Below are 16,564 nucleotides of genomic sequence, written 5' to 3'. Positions count from 1 at the left end.
GTAGTCTTACGCACTATGCGGGTTTTCAGCAGTCTGAGTAAAAGAGAAGCAGCTTACAGGATTTGTGTACATTGGAAGTAGTGAGAGGCAGTTTACAGGAGTTCTGAATCCTGAGTGTAGGAAACACTTTACGGGAGTTCTGTAGCATGGGAGTAGTCTTACGCACTATGCGGGTTTTCAGTAGTCTGAGAAAAAGAGAAGCAGCTTACAGGATTTCTATACATTGGAAGTAGTGAGAGGCAGTTTACAGGAGTTCTGCATCCTGAGTGTAGGAAACACTTTACGGGAGTTCTGTAGTATGGGAGTAGTCTTACGCACTATGCGGGTTTTCAGCAGTCTTAGTAAAAGAGAAGCAGCTTACAGGATTTCTGTACATTGGAAGTAGTGAGAGGCAGTTTACAGGAGTTCTGCATCCTGAGTGTAGGAAATACTTTATGGGAGTTCTGTAGCATGGGAGTGGTCTTACGCACTATGCGGGTTTTCAGTTGTCTGCGTAAAAGAGAAACAGCTTACAGGATTTCTGTGCATTGGAAGTAGTGAGAGGCAGTTTACAGGAGTTCTGCATCCTGAGTATAGGAAACACTTTATGGGAGTTCTGTAGCATGGGAGTAGTCTTACGCACTATGCGGGTTTCCAGCAGTCTGAGTAAAAGAGAAGCAGCTTACAGGATTTGTGTACATTGGAAGTAGTGAGAGGCAGTTTACAGGAGTTCTGCATCCTGAGTGTAGGAAACACTTTACGGGAGTTCTGTAGTATGGGAGTAGTCTTACACACTATGCGGGTTTTCAGCAGTCTTAGTAAAAGAGAAGCAGCTTACAGGATTTCTGTACATTGGAAGTAGTGAGAGGCAGTTTACAGGAGTTCTGCATCCTGAGTGTAGGAAACACTAGATGGGAGTTCTGCAGCATGGGAGTAGTCTTACGCACTATGCGGGTTTTCAGCAGTCTGAGTAAAAGAGAAGCAGCTTACAGGATTTCTGTACATTGGAAGTAGTGAGAGGCAGTTTACAGGAGTTCTGCATCCTGAGTGTAGGAAACACTAGATGGGAGTTCTGTAGCATGGGATTAGTCTTACGCACTATGCGGGTTTTTAGTAGTCTGAGTAAAAGAGAAGCAGCTTACAGGATTTGTGTACATTGTGAGTTGGGAGATGCAGTTTACAGGAGTTCTGCATTCTGAGTGTAGGATACACTTTACGGGAGTTCTGTATCATGGGAGCTGTCTAACGCACTATGCGCGTTTTCAGTTGTCTGAGTAAAAGAGAAGCAGCTTACAGGATTTCTGTACATTGGAAGTAGTGAGAGGCAGTTTACAGGAGTTCTGCATCCTGTGTGTAGGAAACACTTTATGGGAGTTCTGTAGCATGGGAGTAGTCTTACGCACTATGCGGGTTTTCAGCAGTCTGAGTAAAAGAGAAGCAGCTTACAGGATTTGTGTACATTGGAAGTAGTGAGAGGTAGTTTACAGGAGTTCTGAATCCTGAGTGTAGGAAACACTTTACGGGAGTTCTGTAGCATGGGAGTAGTCTTATGCACTATGCGGGTTTTCAGTAGTCTCAGTAAAAGAGAAGCAGCTTACAGGATTTGTGTACATTGTGAGTAGGGAGAGGCAGTTTACAGGAGTTCTGCATCCTGAGTGCAGGAAACACTTTACGGGAGTTCTGTAGTATGGGAGTAGTCTTACGCACTATGCGGGTTTTCAGTTGTCTGCGTAAAAGAGAAGCAGCTTACAGGATTTCTGTACATTGGAAGTAGTGAGAGGCAGTTTACAGGAGTTCTGCATCCTGAGTGTAGGAAACACTTTACGGGAGTTCTGTAGCATGGGATTAGTCATACCCACTATGCGGGTTTTCAGTAGTCTGAGTAAAAGAGAAGCAGCTTACAGGATTTGTTTACATTGGAAGTAGTGAGAGGCAGTTTACAGGAGTTCTGCATTCTGAGTGTAGGAAACACTTTACGGGAGTTCTGTAGTATGGGAGTAGTCTTACGCACTATGCGGGTTTTCAGCAGTCTTAGTAAAAGAGAAGCAGCTTACAGTATTTCTGTACATTGGAAGTAGTGAGAGGCAGTTTACAGGAGTTCTGCATCCTGAGTGTAGGAAACACTTTACGGGAGTTCTGTAGCATGGGAGTAGTCTTACGCACTATGCGGGTTTTCAGCAGTCTGAGTAAAAGAGAAGCAGCTTACAGGATTTCTGTACATTGGAAGTAGTGAGAGGCAGTTTACAGGAGTTTTGCAGCCTTAGTGTAGGAAACACTTTATGGGAGTTCTGTAGCATGGGAGTAGTCTTACGCACTATGCGGGTTTTCAGCAGTCTGAGTAAAAGAGAAGCAGCTTACAGGATTTGTGTACATTGGAAGTAGTGAGAGGCAGTTTACAGGAGTTCTGCATCCTGAGTGTAGGAAACACTTTACGGGAGTTCTGTAGTATGGGAGTAGTCTTATGCACTATGCGGGTTTTCAGCAGTCTTAGTAAAAGAGAAGCAGCTTACAGGATTTCTGTACATTGCAAGTAGTGAGAGGCAGTTTACAGGAGTTCTGCATCCTGAGTGTAGGAAACACTAGATGGGAGTTCTGCAGCATGGGAGTAGTCTTACGCACTATGCGGGTTTACAGCAGTCTGAGTAAAAGAGAAGCAGCTTACAGGATTTGTGTACATTGGAAGTAGTGAGAGGCAGTTTACAGGAGTTCTGCATCCTGAGTGTAAGAAACACTACACAGGAGTTCTGTAGCATGGGATTAGTCTTACGCACTATGCGGGTTTTTAGTAGTCTGAGTAAAAGAGAAGCAGCTTACAGGATTTGTGTACATTGTGAGTAGGGAGAGGCAGTTTACAGGAGTTCTGCATCCTGAGAGTAGGAAACACTTTACGGGAGTTCTGTAGCATGGGAGCTGTCTAACGCACTATGCGCGTTTTCAGTTGTCTGAGTAAAAGAGAAGCAGCTTACAGGATTTGTGTACATTGTGAGTAGGGAGAGGCAGTTTACAAGAGTTCTGCATCCTGAGTGCAGGAAACACTTTACGGGAGTTCTGTAGCATGGGAGTAGTCTTACGCACTATGCGGGTTTTCAGTTGTCTGAGTAAAAGAGAAGCAGCTTACAGGATTTCTGTACATTGGAAGTAGTGAGAGGCAGTTTACAGGAGTTCTGCATCCTGAGTGTAGGAAACACTTTACGGGAGTTCTGTAGCATGGGATTAGTCATACCCACTATGCGGGTTTTCAGTAGTCTGAGTAAAAGAGAAGCAGCTTACAGGATTTGTTTACATTGGAAGTAGTGAGAGACAGTTTACAGGAGTTCTGCATTCTGAGTGTAGGAAACACTTTACGGGAGTTCTGTAGTATGGGAGTAGTCTAACGCACTATGCGGGTTTTCAGCAGTCTGCGTAAGAGAAGCAGCTTACAGTATTTCTGTACATTGGAAGTAGTGAGAGGCAGTTTACAGGAGTTCTGCATCCTGAGTGTAGGAAATACGTTACGGGAGTTGTGTAGCATGGGAGTAGTCTTACGCACTATGCGGGTTTTCAGCAGTCTGCGTAAAAGAGAAGCAGCTTACAGGATTTCTGTACATTGGAAGTAGTGAGAGGCAGTTTACAGGAGTTTTGTATCCTGAGTTTAGGAAACACTTTATGGGAGTTCTGTAGCATGGGAGTAGTCTTACGCACTATGCGGGTTTTCAGCAGTCTGAGTAAAAGAGAAGCAGCTTACAGGATTTGTGTACATTGGAAGTAGTGAGAGGCAGTTTACAGGAGTTCTGCATCCTGAGTGTAGGAAACACTTTACGGGAGTTCTGTAGTATGGGAGTAGTCTTACGCACTATGCAGGTTTTCAGCAGTCTTAGTAAAAAGAAGCAGCTTACAGGATTTGTGTACATTGGAAGTAGTGAGAGGCAGTTTACAGGAGTTCTGCATCCTGAGTGTAGGAAACACTTTACGAGAGTTCTGCAGCATGGGAGTAGTCTTACACACTATGCGGGTTTTCAGCAGTCTGAGTAAAAGAGAAGCAGCTTACAGGATTTCTGTACATTGGAAGTAGTGAGAGGCAGTTTACAGGAGTTCTGCATCCTGAGTGTAAGAAACACTACACAGGAGTTCTGTAGCATGGGATTAATCTTACGCACTATGCGGGTTTTTAGTAGTCTGAGTAAAAGAGAAGCAGCTTACAGGATTTGTGTACATTGTGAGTAGGGAGAGGCAGTTTACAGGAGTTCTGCATCCTGAGTGTAGGAAACACTTTACGGGAGTTCTGTGGCATGGGAGCTGTCTAACGCACTATGCGCGTTTTTAGTTGTCTGAGTAAAAGAGTAGCAGCTTACAGGATTTGTGTACATTGTGAGTAGGGAGAGGCAGTTTACAGGAGTTCTGCATCCTGAGTGTAAGAAACACTACACAGGAGTTCTGTAGCATGGGATTAATCTTACGCACTATGCGGGTTTTTAGTAGTCTGAGTAAAAGAGAAGCAGCTTACAGGATTTGTGTACATTGTGAGTAGGGAGAGGCAGTTTACAGGAGTTCTGCATCCTGAGTGCAGGAAACACTTTATGGGAGTTCTGTAGTATGGGAGTAGTCTTACGCACTATGCGGGTTTTCAGTTGTCTGAGTAAAAGAGAAGCAGCTTACAGGATTTGTTTACATTGGAAGTAGTGAGAGGCAGTTTACAGGAGTTATGCATCCTGAGTGTAGGAAACACTTTACGGGAGTTCTGTAGCATGGGAGTAGTCTTACGCACTATGAGGGTTTTCAGTTGTCTGAGTAAAAGAGAAGCAGCTTACAGGATTTCTGTACATTGGAAGTAGTGAGAGGCAGTTTACAGGAGTTCTGCATCCTGAGTGTAGGAAACACTTTATGGGAGTTCTGTAGTATGGGAGTAGTCTTACGCACTATGCGGGTTTTCAGTAGTCTGAGTAAAAGAGAAGCAGCTTACAGGATTTCTGTACATTGGAAGTAGTGAGAGGCAGTTTACAGGAGTTCTGCATCCTGAGTGTAGGAAACACTTTATGGGAGTTCTGTAGCATGGGAGTAGTCTTACGCACTATGCGGGTTTTCAGTAGTCTGAGTAAAAGAGAAGCAGCTTACAGGATTTGTGTACATTGGAAGTAGTGAGAGGTAGTTTACAGGAGTTTTGCATCCTGTGTGTAGGAAACACTTTATGGCAGTTCTGTAGCCTGGGAGTAGTCTTACGCACTATGCGGGTTTTCAGCAGTCTGAGTAAAAGCGAAGCAGCTTACAGGATTTGTGTACATTGGAAGTAGTGAGAGGCAGTTTACAGGAGTTCTGCATCCTGAGTGTAGGAAACACTTTACGGGAGTTCTGTAGCATAGGAGTAGTCTTACGCACTATGCGGGTTTTCAGCAGTCTGAGTAAAAGAGAAGCAGCTTACAGGATTTCTGTACATTGGAAGTAGTGAGAGGCAGTTTACAGGAGTTCTGCATCCTGAGTGTAGGAAACACTTTACGGGAGTTCTGTAGCATGGGAGTAGTCTTACGCACTATTCGGGTTTTCAGCAGTCTGCGTAAAAGAGAAGCAGCTTACAGTATTTCTGTACATTGGAAGTAGTGAGAGGCAGTTTACAGGAGTTCTGCATCCTGAGTGTAGGAAACACGTTACGGGAGTTCTGTAGCATGGGAGTAGTCTTACGCACTATGCGGGTTTTCAGCAGTCTGCGTAAAAGAGAAGCAGCTTACAGGATTTCTGTACATTGGAAGTAGTGAGAGGCAGTTTACAGGAGTTTTGCATCCTGAGTGTAGGAAACACTTTATGGGAGATCTGTAGCATGGGAGTAGTCTTACGCACTATGCGGGTTTTCAGCAGTCTGAGTAAAAGAGAAGCAGCTTACAGGATTTGTGTACATTGGAAGTAGTGAGAGGCAGTTTACAGGAGTTCTGCATCCTGAGTGTAGGAAACACTTTACGGGAGTTCTGTAGCATGGGAGTAGTCTTACGCACTATGCGGGTTTTCAGCAGTCTTAGTAAAAGAGAAGCAGCTTACAGGATTTCTGTACATTGGAAGTATTGAGAGACAGTTTACAGGAGTTCTGCATCCTGAGTGTAAGAAACACTACACAGGAGTTCTGTAGCATGGGATTAGTCTTACGCACTATGCGGGTTTTTAGTAGTCTGAGTAAAAGAGAAGCAGCTTACAGGATTTGTGTACATTGTGAGTAGGGAGAGGCAGTTTACAGGAGTTCTGCATCCTGAGTGTAGGAAACACTTTACGGGAGTTCTGTAGTATGGGAGTAGTCTTACGCACTATGCGGGTTTTCAGTTGTCTGAGTAAAAGAGAAGCAGCTTACAGGATTTCTGTACATTGGAAGTAGTGAGAGGCAGTTTACAGGAGTTCTGCATCCTGAGTGTAGGAAACACTTTATGGGAGTTCTGTAGCATGGGATTAGTCATACCCACTATGCGGGTTTTCAGCAGTCTTAGTAAAAGAGAAGCAGCTCACAGGATTTGTTTACATTGGAAGTAGTGAGAGGCAGTTTACAGGAGTTCTGCATCCTGAGTGTAGGAAACACTTTACGGGAGTTCTGTAGCATGGGAGTAGTCTTACGCACTATGCGGGTTTTCAGTTGTCTGAGTAAAAGAGAAGCAGCTTACAGGATTTCTGTACATTGGAAGTAGTGAGAGGCAGTTTACAGGAGTTCTGCATCCTGAGTGTAGGAAACACTTTACGGGAGTTCTGTAGTATGGGAGTAGTCTTACGCACTATGCGGGTTTTCAGTTGTCTGAGTAAAAGAGAAGCAGCTTACAGAATTTCTGTACATTGGAGGTAGTGAGAGGCAGTTTACAGGAGTTCTGCATCCTGAGTGTAGGAAACACTTTATGGGAGTTCTGTAGCATGGGAGTAGTCTTACGCACTATGCGGGTTTTCAGTAGTCTGAGTAAAAGAGAAGCAGCTTACAGGATTTCTGTACATTGGAAGTAGTGAGAGGCAGTTTACAGGAGTTCTGCATCCTGAGTGTAGGAAACACTTTACGGGAGTTCTATAGCATGGGAGTAGTCTTACACACTATGCGGGTTTTCAGTTGTCTGCGTAAAAGAGAAGCAGCTTACAGGATTTATGTACATTGGAAGTAGTGAGAGGTAGTTTACAGGAGTTTTGCATCCTGTGTGTAGGAAACACTTTATGGGAGTTCTGTAGCATGGGAGTAGTCTTACGCACTATGCGGGTTTTCAGCAGTCTGAGTAAAAGAGAAGCATCTTACAGGATTTGTGTACATTGGAAGCAGTGAGAGGCAGTTTACAGGAGTTCTGCATCCTGAGTGTAGGAAACACTTTACGGGAGTTCTGTAGCATGGGAGTAGTCTTACGCACTATGCGGGTTTTCAGTAGTCTGAGTAAAAGAGAAGCAGCTTACAGGATTTCTGTACATTGGAAGTAGTGAGAGGCAGTTTACAGGAGTTCTGCATCCTGAGTGTAGGAAACACTTTACGGGAGTTCTGTAGCATGGGAGTAGTCTTACGCACTATGCGGGTTTTCAGTTGTCTGAGTAAAAGAGAAGCAGCTTACAGGATTTCTGTACATTGGAAGTAGTGAGAGGCAGTTTACAGGAGTTCTGCATCCTGAGTGTAGGAAACACTTTACGGGAGTTCTGTAGCATGGGAGTAGTCTTACGCACTATGCGGGTTTTCAGCAGTCTGAGTAAAAGAGAAGCAGCTTACAGGATTTCTGTACATTGGAAGTAGTGAGAGGCAGTTTACAGGAGTTCTGCATCCTCAGTGTAGGAAACACTTTACGGGAGTTCTGTAGTATGGGAGTAGTCTTACGCACTATGCGGGTTTTCAGCAGTCTGCGTAAAAGAGAAGCAGCTTACAGGATTTCTGTACATTGGAAGTAGTGAGAGGCAGTTTACAGGAGTTCTGCATCCTGAGTGTAGGAAACACTTTACGGGAGTTCTGCAGCATGGGAGTAGTCTTACGCACTATGCGGGTTTTCAGCAGTCTGAGTAAAAGAGAAGCAGCTTACAGGATTTGTTTACATTGTGAGTAGGGAGAGGCAGTTTACAGGAGTTTTGCATCCTGAGTGTAGGAAACACTTTATGGGAGTTCTGTAGCATGGGATTAGTCTTACGCACTATGCGGGTTTTTAGTAGTCTGAGTAAAAGAGAAGCAGCTTACAGGATTTGTGTACATTTTGAGTAGGGAGAGGCAGTTTACAGGAGTTCTGCATCCTGAGTGTAGGAAACACTTTACAGGAGTTCTGTGGCATGGAAGCTGTCTAACGCACTATGCGCGTTTTCAGTTGTCTGAGTAAAAGTGAAGCAGCTTACAGGATTTGTGTACATTGTGAGTAGGGAGAGGCAGTTTACAGGAGTTCTGCAGAATGAGTGCAGGAAACACTTTACGGGAGTTCTGTAGTATGGGAGTAGTCTTACGCACTATGCGGGTTTTCAGTTGTCTGAGTAAAAGAGAAGCAGCTTACAGGATTTCTGTACATTGGAAGTAGTGAGAGGCAGTTTACAGGAGTTCTGCATCCTGAGTGTAGGAAACACTTTACGGGAGTTCTGTAGCATGGGAGTAGTCTTACGCACTATGAGGGTTTTCAGTAGTCTGAGTAAAAGAGAAGCAGCTCACAGGATTTGTTTACATTGGAAGTAGTGAGAGGCAGTTTACAGGAGTTCTGCATCCTGAGTGTAGGAAACACTTTACGGGAGTTCTGTAGCATGGGAGTAGTCTTACGCACTATGCGGGTTTTCAGTTGTCTGAGTAAAAGAGAAGCAGCTTACAGGATTTCTGTACATTGGAAGTAGTGAGAGGCAGTTTACAGGAGTTCTGCATCCTGAGTGTAGGAAACACTTTACGGGAGTTCTGTAGCATGGGATTAGTCATACCCACTATTCGGGTTTTCAGTAGTCTGAGTAAAAGAGAAGCAGCTTACAGGATTTCTGTACATTGGAAGTAGTGAGAGGCAGTTTACAGGAGTTCTGCATCCTGAGTGTAGGAAACACTTTACGGGAGTTCTATAGCATGGGAGTAGTCTTACACACTATGCGGGTTTTCAGTTGTCTGCGTAAAAGATAAGCAGCTTACAGGATTTCTGTACATTGGAAGTAGTGAGAGGCAGTTTACAGGAGTTCTGCATCCTGAGTGTAGGAAACACTTTACGGGAGTTCTGTAGCATGGGATTAGTCATACCCACTATGCGGGTTTTCAGTAGTCTGAGTAAAAGAGAAGCAGCTTACAGGATTTGTTTACATTGGAAGTAGTGAGAGGCAGTTTACAGGAGTTCTGCATCCTGAGTGTAGGAAACACTTTACGGGAGTTCTGTAGTATGGGAGTAGTCTAACGCACTATGCGGGTTTTCAGCAGTCTGCGTAAAAGAGAAGCAGCTTACAGGATTTCTGTACATTGGAAGTAGTGAGAGGCAGTTTACAGGAGTTCTGCATCCTGAGTGTAGGAAACACTTTACGGGAGTTCTGCAGCATGGGAGTAGTCTTACGCACTATGCGGGTTTTCAGCAGTCTGAGTAAAAGAGAAGCAGCTTACAGGATTTCTGTACATTGGAAGTAGTGAGAGGCAGTTTACAGGAGTTCTGCATCCTGAGTGTAAGAAACACTACACAGGAGTTCTGTAGCATGGGATTAATCTTACGCACTATGCGGGTTTTTAGTAGTCTGAGTAAAAGAGAAGCAGCTTACAGGATTTGTGTACATTGTGAGTAGGGAGAGGCAGTTTACAGGAGTTCTGCATCCTGAGTGTAGGAAACACTTTACGGGAGTTCTGTGGCATGGGAGCTGTCTAACGCACTATGCGCGTTTTCAGTTGTCTGAGTAAAAGAGAAGCAGCTTACAGGATTTCTGTACATTGGAAGTAGTGAGAGGCAGTTTACAGGAGTTCTGCATCCTGAGTGCAGGAAACACTTTACGGGAGTTCTATAGCATGGGAGTAGTCTTACACACTATGCGGGTTTTCAGTTGTCTGCGTAAAAGAGAAGCAGCTTACAGGATTTATGTACATTGGAAGTAGTGAGAGGTAGTTTACAGGAGTTTTGCATCCTGTGTGTAGGAAACACTTTATGGGAGTTCTGTAGCATGGGAGTAGTCTTACGCACTATGCGGGTTTTCAGCAGTCTGAGTAAAAGAGAAGCATCTTACAGGATTTGTGTACATTGGAAGCAGTGAGAGGCAGTTTACAGGAGTTCTGCATCCTGAGTGTAGGAAACACTTTACGGGAGTTCTGTAGCATGGGAGTAGTCTTACGCACTATGCGGGTTTTCAGTAGTCTGAGTAAAAGAGAAGCAGCTTACAGGATTTCTGTACATTGGAAGTAGTGAGAGGCAGTTTACAGGAGTTCTGCATCCTGAGTGTAGGAAACACTTTACGGGAGTTCTGTAGCATGGGAGTAGTCTTACGCACTATGCGGGTTTTCAGTTGTCTGAGTAAAAGAGAAGCAGCTTACAGGATTTCTGTACATTGGAAGTAGTGAGAGGCAGTTTACAGGAGTTCTGCATCCTGAGTGTAGGAAACACTTTACGGGAGTTCTGTAGCATGGGAGTAGTCTTACGCACTATGCGGGTTTTCAGCAGTCTGAGTAAAAGAGAAGCAGCTTACAGGATTTCTGTACATTGGAAGTAGTGAGAGGCAGTTTACAGGAGTTCTGCATCCTGAGTGTAGGAAACACTTTACGGGAGTTCTGTAGTATGGGAGTAGTCTTACGCACTATGCGGGTTTTCAGCAGTCTTAGTAAAAGAGAAGCAGCTTACAGGATTTCTGTACATTGGAAGTAGTGAGAGGCAGTTTACAGGAGTTCTGCATCCTGAGTGTAGGAAACACTTTACGGGAGTTCTGCAGCATGGGAGTAGTCTTACGCACTATGCGGGTTTTCAGCAGTCTGAGTAAAAGAGAAGCAGCTTACAGGATTTGTTTACATTGTGAGTAGGGAGAGGCAGTTTACAGGAGTTTTGCATCCTGAGTGTAGGAAACACTTTATGGGAGTTCTGTAGCATGGGATTAGTCTTACGCACTATGCGGGTTTTTAGTAGTCTGAGTAAAAGAGAAGCAGCTTACAGGATTTGTGTACATTTTGAGTAGGGAGAGGCAGTTTACAGGAGTTCTGCATCCTGAGTGTAGGAAACACTTTACAGGAGTTCTGTGGCATGGGAGCTGTCTAACGCACTATGCGCGTTTTCAGTTGTCTGAGTAAAAGAGAAGCACCTTACAGGATTTGTGTACATTGTGAGTAGGGAGAGGCAGTTTACAGGAGTTCTGCAGAATGAGTGCAGGAAACACTTTACGGGAGTTCTGTAGTATGGGAGTAGTCTTACGCACTATGCGGGTTTTCAGTTGTCTGAGTAAAAGAGAAGCAGCTTACAGGATTTCTGTACATTGGAAGTAGTGAGAGGCAGTTTACAGGAGTTCTGCATCCTGAGTGTAGGAAACACTTTACGGGAGTTCTGTAGCATGGGAGTAGTCTTACGCACTATGAGGGTTTTCAGTAGTCTGAGTAAAAGAGAAGCAGCTCACAGGATTTGTTTACATTGGAAGTAGTGAGAGGCAGTTTACAGGAGTTCTGCATCCTGAGTGTAGGAAACACTTTACGGGAGTTCTGTAGCATGGGAGTAGTCTTACGCACTATGCGGGTTTTCAGTTGTCTGAGTAAAAGAGAAGCAGCTTACAGGATTTCTGTACATTGGAAGTAGTGAGAGGCAGTTTACAGGAGTTCTGCATCCTGAGTGTAGGAAACACTTTACGGGAGTTCTGTAGCATGGGATTAGTCATACCCACTATTCGGGTTTTCAGTAGTCTGAGTAAAAGAGAAGCAGCTTACAGGATTTCTGTACATTGGAAGTAGTGAGAGGCAGTTTACAGGAGTTCTGCATCCTGAGTGTAGGAAACACTTTACGGGAGTTCTATAGCATGGGAGTAGTCTTACACACTATGCGGGTTTTCAGTTGTCTGCGTAAAAGATAAGCAGCTTACAGGATTTCTGTACATTGGAAGTAGTGAGAGGCAGTTTACAGGAGTTCTGCATCCTGAGTGTAGGAAACACTTTACGGGAGTTCTGTAGCATGGGATTAGTCATACCCACTATGCGGGTTTTCAGTAGTCTGAGTAAAAGAGAAGCAGCTTACAGGATTTGTTTACATTGGAAGTAGTGAGAGGCAGTTTACAGGAGTTCTGCATCCTGAGTGTAGGAAACACTTTACGGGAGTTCTGTAGTATGGGAGTAGTCTAACGCACTATGCGGGTTTTCAGCAGTCTGCGTAAAAGAGAAGCAGCTTACAGGATTTCTGTACATTGGAAGTAGTGAGAGGCAGTTTACAGGAGTTCTGCATCCTGAGTGTAGGAAACACTTTACGGGAGTTCTGCAGCATGGGAGTAGTCTTACGCACTATGCGGGTTTTCAGCAGTCTGAGTAAAAGAGAAGCAGCTTACAGGATTTCTGTACATTGGAAGTAGTGAGAGGCAGTTTACAGGAGTTCTGCATCCTGAGTGTAAGAAACACTACACAGGAGTTATGTAGCATGGGATTAATCTTACGCACTATGCGGGTTTTTAGTAGTCTGAGTAAAAGAGAAGCAGCTTACAGGATTTGTGTACATTGTGAGTAGGGAGAGGCAGTTTACAGGAGTTATGCATCCTGAGTGTAGGAAACACTTTACGGGAGTTCTGCAGCATGGGAGTAGTCTTACGCACTATGCGGGTTTTCAGCAGTCTGAGTAAAAGAGAAGCAGCTTACAGGATTTGTTTACATTGGAAGTAGTGAGAGGCAGTTTACAGGAGTTATGCATCCTGAGTGTAGGAAACACATTACGGGAGTTCTGTAGCATGGGAGTAGTCTTACGCACTATGAGGGTTTTCAGTTGTCTGAGTAAAAGAGAAGCAGCTTACAGGATTTCTGTACATTGGAAGTAGTGCGAGGCAGTTTACAGGAGTTCTGCATCCTGAGTGTAGGAAACACTTTATGGGAGTTCTGTAGTATGGGAGTAGTCTTACGCACTATGCGGGTTTTCAGTTGTCTGAGTAAAAGAGAAGCAGCTTACAGGATTTCTGTACATTGGAAGTAGTGAGAGGCAGTTTACAGGAGTTCTGCATCCTGAGTGTAGGAAACACTTTATGGGAGTTCTGTAGCATGGGAGTAGTCTTACGCACTATGCGGGTTTTCAGTTGTCTGAGTAAAAGAGAAGCAGCTTACAGGATTTGTGTACATTGGAAGTAGTGAGAGGTAGTTTACAGGAGTTTTGCATCCTGTGTGTAGGAAACACTTTATGGGAGTTCTGTAGCCTGGGAGTAGTCTTACGCACTATGCGGGTTTTCAGCAGTCTGAGTAAAAGCGAAGCAGCTTACAGGATTTGTGTACATTGGAAGTAGTGAGAGGCAGTTTACAGGAGTTCTGAATCCTGAGTGTAGGAAACACTTTACGGGAGTTCTGTAGCATAGGAGTAGTCTTACGCACTATGCGGGTTTTCAGTAGTCTGAGTAAAAGAGAAGCAGCTTACAGGATTTCTGTACATTGGAAGTAGTGAGAGGCAGTTTACAGGAGTTCTGCATCCTGAGTGTAGGAAACACTTTACGGGAGTTCTGTAGCATGGGAGTAGTCTTACGCACTATTCGGGTTTTCAGCAGTCTGCGTAAAAGAGAAGCAGCTTACAGTATTTCTGTACATTGGAAGTAGTGAGAGGCAGTTTACAGGAGTTCTGCATCCTGAGTGTAGGAAACACTTTATGGGAGTTCTGTAGCATGGGAGTAGTCTTACGCACTATGCGGGTTTTCAGCAGTCTGCGTAAAAGAGAAGCAGCTTACAGGATTTCTGTACATTGGAAGTAGTGAGAGGCAGTTTACAGGAGTTCTGCATCCTGAGTGTAGGAAACACTTTATGGGAGATCTGTAGCATGGGAGTAGTCTTACGCACTATGCGGGTTTTCAGCAGTCTGAGTAAAAGAGAAGCAGCTTACAGGATTTGTGTACATTGGAAGTAGTGAGAGGCAGTTTACAGGAGTTCTGCATCCTGAGTGTAGGAAACACTTTACGGGAGTTCTGTAGTATGGGAGTAGTCTTACGCACTATGCGGGTTTTCAGCAGTCTTAGTAAAAGAGAAGCAGCTTACAGGATTTCTGTACATTGGAAGTAGTGAGAAGCAGTTTACAGGAGTTCTGCATCCTGAGTGTAGGAAACACTTTACGGGAGTTCTGCAGCATGGGAGTAGTCTTACGCACTATGCGGGTTTTCAGCAGTCTGAGTAAAAGAGAAGCAGCTTACAGGATTTCTGTACATTGGAAGTATTGAGAGGCAGTTTACAGGAGTTCTGCATCCTGAGTGTAAGAAACACTACACAGGAGTTCTGTAGCATGGGATTAGTCTTACGCACTATGCGGGTTTTTAGTAGTCTGAGTAAAAGAGAAGCAGCTTACAGGATTTGTTTACATTGTGAGTAGGGAGAGGCAGTTTACAGGAGTTCTGCATCCTGAGTGTAGGAAACACTTTACGGGAGTTCTGTAGTATGGGAGTAGTCTTACGCACTATGCGGGTTTTCAGTTGTCTGAGTAAAAGAGAAGCAGCTTACAGGATTTCTGTACATTGGAAGTAGTGAGAGGCAGTTTACAGGAGTTCTGCATCCTGAGTGTAGGAAACACTTTATGGGAGTTCTGTAGCATGGGATTAGTCATACCCACTATGCGGGTTTTCAGCAGTCTTAGTAAAAGAGAAGCAGCTCACAGGATTTGTTTACATTGGAAGTAGTGAGAGGCAGTTTACAGGAGTTCTGCATCCTGAGTGTAGGAAACACTTTACGGGAGTTCTGTAGTATGGGAGTAGTCTTACGCACTATGCGGGTTTTCAGTTGTCTGAGTAAAAGAGAAGCAGCTTACAGAATTTCTGTACATTGGAAGTAGTGAGAGGCAGTTTACAGGAGTTCTGCATCCTGAGTGTAGGAAACACTTTATGGGAGTTCTGTAGCATGGGAGTAGTCTTACGCACTATGCGGGTTTTCAGTAGTCTGAGTAAAAGAGAAGCAGCTTACAGGATTTCTGTACATTGGAAGTAGTGAGAGGCAGTTTACAGGAGTTCTGCATCCTGAGTGTAGGAAACACTTTACGGGAGTTCTATAGCATGGGAGTAGTCTTACACACTATGCGGGTTTTCAGTTGTCTGCGTAAAAGAGAAGCAGCTTACAGGATTTATGAACATTGGAAGTAGTGAGAGGTAGTTTACAGGAGTTTTGCATCCTGTGTGTAGGAAACACTTTATGGGAGTTCTGTAGCATGGGAGTAGTCTTACGCACTATGCGGGTTTTCAGCAGTCTGAGTAAAAGAGAAGCAGCTTACAGGATTTCTGTACATTGGAAGTAGTGAGAGGCAGTTTACAGGAGTTCTGCATCCTGAGTGTAGGAAACACTTTACGGGAGTTCTGCAGCATGGGAGTAGTCTTACGCACTATGCTTGTTTTCAGCAGTCTGAGTAAAAGAGAAGCAGCTTACAGGATTTCTGTACATTGGAAGTAGTGAGAGGTAGTTTACAGGAGTTCTGCATCCTGTGTGTAGGAAACACTTTATGGGAGTTCTGTAGCATGGGAGTAGTCTTACGCACTATGCGGGTTTTCAGCAGTCTGAGTAAAAGAGAAGCAGCTTACAGGATTTGTGTACATTGGAAGCAGTGAGAGGCAGTTTACAGGAGTTCTGCATCCTGAGTGTAGGAAACACTTTACGGGAGTTCTGCAGCATGGGAGTAGTCTTACGCACTATGCGGGTTTTCAGCAGTCTGAGTAAAAGAGAAGCAGCTTACAGGATTTCTGTACATTGGAAGTAGTGAGAGGCTGTTTACAGGAGTTCGGCATCCTGAGTGTAAGAAACACTACACAGGAGTTCTGTAGCATGGGATTAGTCTTACGCACTATGCGGGTTTTTAGTAGTCTGAGTAAAAGAGAAGCAGCTTACAGGATTTGTGTACATTGTGAGTAGGGAGAGGCAGTTTACAGGAGTTCTGCATCCTGAGTGTAGGAAACACTTTACGGGAGTTCTGTGGCATGGGAGCTGTCTAACGCACTATGCGCGTTTTCAGTTGTCTGAGTAAAAGAGAAGCAGCTTACAGGATTTGTGTACATTGTGAGTAGGGAGAGGCAGTTTACAGGAGTTCTGCATCCTGAGTGCAGGATACACTTTACGGGAGTTCTGTAGTATGGGAGTAGTCTTACGCACTATGCGGGTTTTCAGTTGTCTGAGTAAAAGAGAAGCAGCTTACAGGATTTCTGTACATTGGAAGTAGTGAGAGGCAGTTTACAGGAGTACTGCATCCTGAGTGTAGGAAACACTTTACGGGAGTTCTGTAGCATGGGATTAGTCATACCCACTATGCGGGTTTTCAGTAGTCTGAGTAAAAGAGAAGCAGCTCACAGGATTTGTTTACATTGGAAGTAGTGAGAGGCAGTTTACAGGAGTTCTGCATCCTGAGTGTAGGAAACACTTTGCGGGAGTTCTGTAGTATGGGAGTAGTCTAACGCACTATGCGGGTTTTCAGCAGTCTGCGTAAAAGAGAAGCAGCTTACAGGATTTCTGTACATTGGAAGTAGTGAGAGGCAGTTTACAGGAGTTTTGCATCCTGAGTGTAGGAAACACTTTATGGGAGTTCTGTAGCATGGG

This window comes from Oryctolagus cuniculus, chromosome 18 (assembly GCF_051225735.1).
Source record: "Oryctolagus cuniculus isolate XC-2025 breed Fujian yellow rabbit chromosome 18, ASM5122573v1, whole genome shotgun sequence".
NCBI classification, from domain to species: Eukaryota; Metazoa; Chordata; class Mammalia; order Lagomorpha; family Leporidae; genus Oryctolagus; species Oryctolagus cuniculus.
Note: the sequence above shows the minus strand (reverse complement) of the source record.